The following is an 8512-nucleotide window of genomic DNA, read 5'->3' as shown; positions in this document are numbered from 1 at the left end:
GTTGCATCCCAGGTTTCTGATCCCTCAACTGTCCAGATCACAGACCTGGCTGAAGTATGCTGTGACTCAGGATGCCATGGAAGTATGCTGTGACTCAGGGTGCTATGGAAGAACACCATCCTCCAGGGCCAAGTAAGAATGGGGAACATCAAGAACACTCCCATTTCCTTTGGTGTGGCAAAAGGCACAGGAAGCACACTCCACCTGCATCCAATAGCCAGAATAAGAGCTGAACTCCCACTTCAGTTTTGACATGGCTAAGGAGAGCAGAGTATGATCACTGGCAAGCATTTCAGTAGCTCTAAAGCCCTTTGTAAGTGTAAAATAAACTTACACAAATCTCAGTTCAGCTATAAGGCTGCTACAAAACAGATTCAGAACAGACGTTTATGCAATTTGTCTTACAGCTACTGCACATATAGATGAATTCAAGGGCACAAACTGAAACCATTATGACCATTTAAAAAGCAGCCAAGGACAGATCTCACAGAAGCTGGAAAAGTTAACAGACTTTAGATTCTGGATTATACATTTCTGTCTGTCAACCATATACAAATAAGTATAAATCAGAGCTAGCCCTAGTGCTCAAAAACATTGTTTTAAAGATTCTGTTAGCCCAAATTTACTGCCCTCAGCATACTCCTTTGCCTAGACACCAAGTTAAAAACACACAAACAAAACAGCAAAAAAAAACCCCACCACCCCAAAAAAAATTAAAAACCCTCCAACCAGCCACCATGGATGACTCACTGCAAGTTTTGATTTATTTGATTAAAAAAAAAAAAGCCTTTCTCTTCAGGATTTATTGCCCAAAGTGTAAATAAAAAGCCAGTAGCACTGTTGTTTCAATTAACTAATTGTATTCCCTTCAAACTACAGCAGAAATGTTTAACCAACACAAAAAATATAGCCCATGTGTCTCAGTCTTTGTCTTTCATAGCTGACAATCACAGCATTTGCAGAAGCACAAACAGGTCTCCAAAATTAACTTAGCCCAATCCAGTGAGCATAAAAATATACAAATGACTTCCAGGTGAAGGAAAATCACAGCATTTAGAGCACCAGGAAGCCAGGAGATGCCCTCTGGCCCCGCCAAGGAAAAAACTCCCCCTAAAGAGGCTGAGTCATCTTGCCTGCTAATGAACACAGTCTTGGGACTCCTGCAATCTGGGGACAACAATTCCTCGTGAGCGCTGGACAAACCTAAACAAGGTTACTTCACAGTATCACAGTATATCAGAGGTTGGAAGGGACCTCAAGAGATCATCAGGTGCAACCCCCCTGCCAGAGATAGTCCACACAGGAACGCATCCAGGTGGGTTTTGAAAGTCTCTAGAGAAGGAGACTCCACAACCCCCCTGGGGAGCCTGTTCAAGTGCTCTGTCACCCTCACTGTAAAGTTTCTCCTCATGCTGAGGTGAAATCTTCTATATTCTAGTCTGAACCCATTGTTCCTTGTCCTATCACTGTGTACCACTGAAAAGAGCCTGGCCCCCTCCTCCTGACACCCACCCCTCACATATTTATAGACATTGATCAGATCCCCTCTCAGTCTTCTCTTCTCCAGACTAAACAGCCCCAGGGATCTCAGTCTCTCTTCACAGGGGAGATGCTCAAGTCCCCTAAGCATCCTCGTGGCTCTCCGTTGGATTCTCTCCAGCAGGCCTCTGTCTCTCTTGAACTGGGGAGCCCAAAACTGGTCACAGTATTCCAGGTGTGGTCTCAGCAGGGCAGAGTAGAGAGGTAGAAGAACTTCCCTCAACCTGCTGGACACACCTTTCTTGATACATCCCAGGACTTACACATCAAATGATTAAAAGAAATTATTTTACCTTTACAAAACACTCTGAGAGGACATAAAATAACATACTGAGAGCAGAGGGTGAACGGCAATCAGGAGTTAGATGCCTGCTACAAGCCTGATTTGTTTTTATCCAGGACCAAAGCAACTGGAGCATGTAATGGTGATCGAAAAGATTAAAACAAAGAGGTGATTCGCTAACACTGACACAAAAATATTGTTATGCCAGAGTGGAAGTACCTAAAGGAGACCTGACACGAGGATGAAACACGCTGAGGACTAGCTCAGGTAGGCAGTGACTCACCTGAGACTAGATGTTTTATACTTATGATTTCAGGGCCTTTTTATTTTCACTTTTAATTAAATATTGCTCCTACCAATCTTTTGTTACTAATGCACCAAATAGCCTGTTGCCTTTTTTTTTTTAAGCCAAGCAGCAAAGTGTCTCACAAAAAAGCAGGTCCCATCACATCTGTAAAACACCACTGGCACCTCCAAAGATGAGGATACTCAGCTCCACACGTGACTGCAGTAGCTCACTGTTGATCAGAATTAGCAGTTACTTAGCAGTGTCCTATTAGGCCATGCTCTGTTTTGCTGAAAAATTGCAGTGTGCAGAGCACACAAGGTTGTTTCAGCTGACTTGAAACAGCCATCAGTAGGCTCTGAAATTAAAACCAGGTCACGACAAGGCTTCCCAGACCTGCTGCAGTTTAACCTGACCCTTGGCCCTTGTTCATTCCTTGCTTCCACAGAGTTGATGGAGATGGAGCAGTTACTGAACTGATAGCACTGTTTGCAGGGCGTTCAGAACATGAGAGTTTTTACAGTCAGAAGGAAAACATGAATTCAACAGCTCAGCAACCCTGGGAGGCAAGACTTCCCAAGAGCACAAATCCAAAAGTGTGCTTCACAGAACAAAAAAAATACAGAATTGTGGAAGAAAACATGAATTCAACAGCTCAGCAACCCTGGGAGGCAAGACTTCCCAAGAGCACAAATCCAAAATTGTGCTTCACAGAACAAAAAAAATACAGAATTGTGGAAGATGCCCTTATTCCTCACGATTAGAAACAAACCCACATGTGTGAGTAACCTTTGAGGCTGGAGACACATTCTCAAGCTACAGGTATGGTGCAATATTTACTTCTCCACAGTTCACATGCACTCAATGCGGTTGCCTTGGTTAAATATTTCATAAGCAAGAGTTCTCTTCTTTATGAAGTTAGTAATCCTGAAGACCAGAACAGTGTCCTGGTATACTAGGATGTCTGAAATAATTATTTCTCTTCTTTTAATTAGCTGTAGCTGCCTCAATAGCCGATTTCAAAGTTAATGAAGATTCATCCCAGGATTTGAAAGTGCTATTTTGTGTCTGTGTGTACAAAGAAGGGCAGCTGCTTCATAGCCATGGGAAAAAATATTTAAGGTAGTAATCAGTGGTCTGCCCTGGATTAAAAATTGTGAAAATACTTGACAACAAATGTCAGCTGGTGTAATATCATTTCTCCTTCAGATGTCCCTGCTGACCCTTCCATGGGGAAGGGGTTATGTGATCACTACAATCCAGTAAGCAACCTGGGAAAATCCTTTCCCTCCTGTTCTACTTTGATCTTCAGTCTGCTCTCAGACTTCAGCACCAGCCAGCCAGCAGCATGAACAGCAAGACGAAACCATCTGATACCCTTACTCCTCTCCCCTAAGCTCTGTGAACACTGTGTTCCTTGCACAGATAGTTTTCTGAGGAACAATCATGCCAGCATGTCTGACACTGAAAAGTGCAAGCACTTAAACAACTCTAATTCCTGTTTCTCCGCTCATTCAGGGATGAGAAACACTTTGGAAAATTCATCTCAATGGATGCCCTATCCAAACACTCATCAGGGAGAAAGAAAAAACAAATTACTGAGTAGTCTATGACCTAATTGCCACTCAGAATCTGATGATGGGAAACATGTTTAGCCCTCAAAGGTAAAAATAAGAGCTGACAGCATCAAACTGTAACCCAACATGCCCCACGCTGTTACAGCACTAGAGACTGATGTTAAATACTAGGAAGGCAACATCTAGATTTGCACACCTAAGAAGAAATGGGAGGAAGAGCCCAAGATGAACTTCTGCCACAGATACCACTAAGTAGCAAGCTGGATGCAAACATGACTCCACTGGACACATAGGAGCAGGTCTGAACCCATTCCCACCTCCAGGCTTGCTCTCCCCTCAGTTATTTACCCATGAGCACATGTTCAGCTGCAGATCCAGGCAGCCCCAAGCTCTCCTCAATGTGATCAGTCTGAGCATGCCCCCTACTCTCCTATCTGGTGTCCCAAGTAGCTCACACAAACTGGGAGTTCTGGGAGCCTGACAGGTGAGTGGCTGACCAGCTAGTAAAACAGCCACAGCAAGCAGCACGCTGAGGCCTGCTACCAAGCCTGCTCTTTGCGCAGCTGCAGCCCCAGCCTACATGACACTCCCAACTTTACACACCAGGAATGGTGGGGACACGACTGTGGCGTTTACCAGGCAGATCCCAAGTGGTTGTACAACTCCTCATTCCCAGGACTACTGGCAATCTCTAAAACCCTGTAAAGTATCACAAGCATTGAGGTCACCAATTAGTTTCACTGATGATATTGATCTAGAGGTCTGTAATAACTTTTTTTTTCTGTATACTAAGCAGAAGTGAATCCTGGAAATCACTTTACATCCTGCAAAGGGGATACTCCCCTCCCTCCCTTCCCTGTGCCCCCTGGCCACCATTCAGTCCCCAGGGCTCCCTTGTGATGGCTCTGGGAGCTGGTAACAGAGCAGCTGCATGCCCTCCTCTCTTCACCAAGGCAGAGATACACATTTCCTTCTGCAGAGGTTCCAGTTTAAGCAGTTCTGTCTTTAACACCTGCCATTTGCTTGCACCTCCTCTGCATATGAAGGACGTAGATCGATGAAAAATGACTGTTAAAAATAACCTTCAAGAGCAGCTCAGGCTACTCAGCCCAACACTCCCCTGAGCCAGTTCTCTAGCTGTGCAAACAGCTCTACTGACACAGCTGAGAGGGTGGAACAGAGGTAGCAACAAGTGGCCAGAGCCTGCTTCAGTCGGTACTCGGGCTGAGAAATGCCCGTGGAATCATGCCTTATCTCTTCAAACTCTCCTGGAGCCTGTGGGAGCAAGCAGGCAAGACACAGCTTAGGCAGAGAGACTAAAGGGAAAGAGGGAGGATGTGCACAGTATCTCAAGGATAACCTCCCCATCCAAGCTCCTCGATTTGCATTAGAATGCAAGGACTTCTTTAGCTTTTTCACCTAACTGTCCACCTTCCTCCCTTAAAGCTGATGGTGCAGGCAGCACCACGTCCCTGGCTCCTCCCACTAGAGGGACAGCAGGCAGCCCTGCGCAGGGAGGGGGTGTGTGTACCATTTCTCCAGAATACCTAACAAACCCCACTGAAGTATGAGACACAAACACTATTTCCCCACACTTTCTGTATCCCCTCTACATCAGCAGTTCACTAGCACAGACCCCACAAAAACATGTCCAATGACACCGACAAATTAACTGACCCCAAAATAATGAGCTTCCGTCTCCAGTCTTACCTGGAGGGAAAACTTGGTTTTAAGATGGGCCATGTGGAAGAGAGTAACATTGTAGTCTTTGGATTCAGTTGGTTGGGTTTTTTGTTTGTTTGTTTTTTTAAAAAAAAGGAAACCTTTTCATGCAGACTCTGTCCCCCCAGCTTCTAATATCTCATTCCAACTGGTCATCTTTTCAGAAACAAAGGCATTTGTCTTCTTGTTAAACTTGTGTATAGGAAGACCAGGAGATTTCTTTGCTTTTTATTTCCCTTTCAAACTCTCACCCACTACCTCTGAATTTTCTAAACACCTTAACCAGATACAGATCACAGGCATACCTGCAACGGGAAAAGTGCTGATACGTGCTCTGCAGTGCTCTTACATTCCTCACAGTGGTAATAGCAGCCGCACTACACACAGCAGGAGATGGATGGCATTAATACTCCAGTCTCAGTAGCTCACACCTATGCCATACTGGTCCTCTTGGGAAGGGTGGATAGCCCCTTCACTTAGTTGCATCCTAGACCCAGAGAAGGGGAAGAACTTTCCCCTAGTTTTTCAGACGCCTTAGGTTTCCGCTGCACTGTTTTTCTGTTTCAAAGCTGATGCGATACTAAGTTTCTCTTTCTCCCCTCTATGTTCCAGTTAGCAGAATAGTTTCTGAGTTTAGCAGAAATGCCTGGCAGCTCAGCCAGAGAGCAAATTACAGCATCATTTCACCTTCGTGCAGTTCTGTGTTTCTTGCTTTGTGATACCCTCCGATGTGAGGATCTTGGCAGATCTCTTTTGCAGTTAATCTGGTTCCCCTCCAAACTCAACGACTGCTCTTTCAGTTGCTGCTCCTTGCCTCACCGTAATCCCTCAGGGCTCTGCCCTTATTCCCTTCTTTGCACTTAAATCATTTACTGCTCTTATCTGCCTGCCTGCGGCGTTAGTTCCCATCCCTGTTCAGATGAACTCCCAAACTCCATTTTGTTCCCAACTCCTACCACAATCGGTTTCACTTCACATCAGTAACTGCCTTTGCACTGTCCTACTGGCTGATATTTGAAAAGGTCAGGACTAAAATTATTTTTTTTAATCTTTCTTCTCTGAACAGTCCCATCTCTTTCCTACCACAGCAGCCAAATCTGCTCTTTTCCTTTGTCCGGTAATCTCTTTCTTTCATTTCTTGACAGGCAGGCTGTCGCCAAGTCTCTCTCAGTCCTACGTCTCCAACATCAGGCTCCTCCTCTTTCCTTCCTTTGTCTTGGGGAGTCCACCAAGCGCTTGCATCCGAGCAGCATCAAGCGTAGCCGAGATTACGCCCATGACTGGGGCGCTCCTATCTGCACCAGAGCAGCAGTAAAACAAAAGTGCCGCCTCCTCCATGGCCTCTGCAATCTGCCGCCCTCCATCTTCCTTGCCCCATTAGTCTCCCCGGCAGCCTCTTGCAGGAACACCAATAACCCGAGCAGGTAAAATGGCCTTCCTGCCTGCCTGCCTCACGGTGGCTCCTCGGCGCCGCACAGCAGCAGGCCGCCGCCACGCTCCCAGCCAGGACCCGGCCCTCACGCCAAGACACTTCGCGGCCACCGTGGGAACGCAGGCATCGGCTCTACCCTACGGCGTAGCAGGACGGGCGGGGAAGGGGGCAGATAAAAATAACCCCTGGTTTGGGCCGATCGGCACGAAGGGTTGCTGGAGTGGGACACACGCCGCGGTGGCAGAACAGCAAGGCGCGGCCTGCGCGCCCAAGGACAGCTCCCGACACCTCTCCTCACCCCGGGCCAGGCCCCTCTCCCGCCTAGCCCACCGCTGACTCCGTCTAGGTCATGCTGCCTGCCCATGGGGCCCCGGCACCACGGCCGACGTTCCCAGGCGCCTCCGGAAGGCAAGGGAAGGCTCCCCAATTCACCGCCGCTCTTCCCCCGGCCTCGGTCCGATATGTTCCGCACGCCTCTCCACTGCCAGGCCCGGGCCCGGCCGCCGCGGCCTGCAGCCCTCGCCGCCGTGCTCACGCCCGAGCGGGAGATGGGCTACGGCGGGACCGACACCGGCGGGAGCGGGCGCTTCCTATCTCCTCCTCCTCCTTCTCCGGCGCCGCTGCTGGGAAAGTTACTTTTTAACCCAGGGCGGAGGCGCCGGTCTCCGGGTAGCGGCGGGCCCGCCGGGGCGTCCCGCCGGAAAAACAAGGTCAGCGCGGCGAGGCTCAAGGAGCCGCACACAACGGCTGGGGCTGCCGAGGCTGGGGAGCACCCTGGCAGAGCTGGGCTGGGGCCCTTCCTCCCGCCGCCCGCGGGCCCCCAGCCCTGCTCGCTCAGCACCAGCCGAGGGGAGGCAAAGGGAGGAAGATGGCCGTGCCCGGCCCAGGATAAAAGCCCTTTGTTGCGCTTACAGAAAAGCTAAGAAATACTTTTCGTCCGAGGCCTTTGGCGAGCGGAGGCTCTTCCGCTCTTTTAGGACAAGAACAGCTCTCTCCCGAAAAGGGACCCTCGAGGTGAAAGGGGTTAAAAATAGTAATTTTTTTAGAAGCCCTAACTAAAAAGGGAATTAAGAAAAAAAAAAAAATCTGAAAGCCCCACGGCCAGGTGGGAAGCTAGGTGAGGGGCGGAGAACCGCAGCCTTGTCCTCGGGCGCTCTGGGAATTGCTGTGCCACCCGGGTCGGCGTCGTTTTACGGAGGGAGAAACGCCGTCCCGGCAGCTCCGCGTCCGCCGTCGGAGAGGGGGAAACAACCAGCCAGGCGGGCCGGCCGGCCCCGCGCAGCGGGAGCAGCGGCGTGCCTGCGATCACTTACTTGTCCGTCTCTTGTGACATGTTTGATCCAATGAACTCTCTCCCCTTTTCCCGGTGCCTCCGTCTCCCTGGCGGAACTGGACTTTCAGGTCTGTGCAGGTGAAGGCGTGTGTGAACGCCCGGGACGGCAGAACCAGAGCTACTGGTAATTCTGCTTTCCTTCCCCCCCTCTCCCGGCTCTGCAGCCAGCCGTCGAAGTAGAACAGGTAGAGCCCCCTCCCCCTCGCATGTGGGGAGCGGCGGGGCTGGGGCGCCGGCTGGGCTCGCACGGCTCGGCGCGGAGAGCGGCCGGGCACGCACAGGTAACTTTCCCGAGCGGCGCCGGATTCTTTCACTAAAGGAGCGGGGCAGAGGGGCGAGC

Source organism: Indicator indicator, chromosome 12 (assembly GCF_027791375.1).
Source record: "Indicator indicator isolate 239-I01 chromosome 12, UM_Iind_1.1, whole genome shotgun sequence".
In the NCBI taxonomy this organism is placed as follows: Eukaryota; Metazoa; Chordata; class Aves; order Piciformes; family Indicatoridae; genus Indicator; species Indicator indicator.
The sequence above is the reverse complement of the archived record's forward strand: the minus strand, read 5'-3'. Positions refer to the sequence as shown.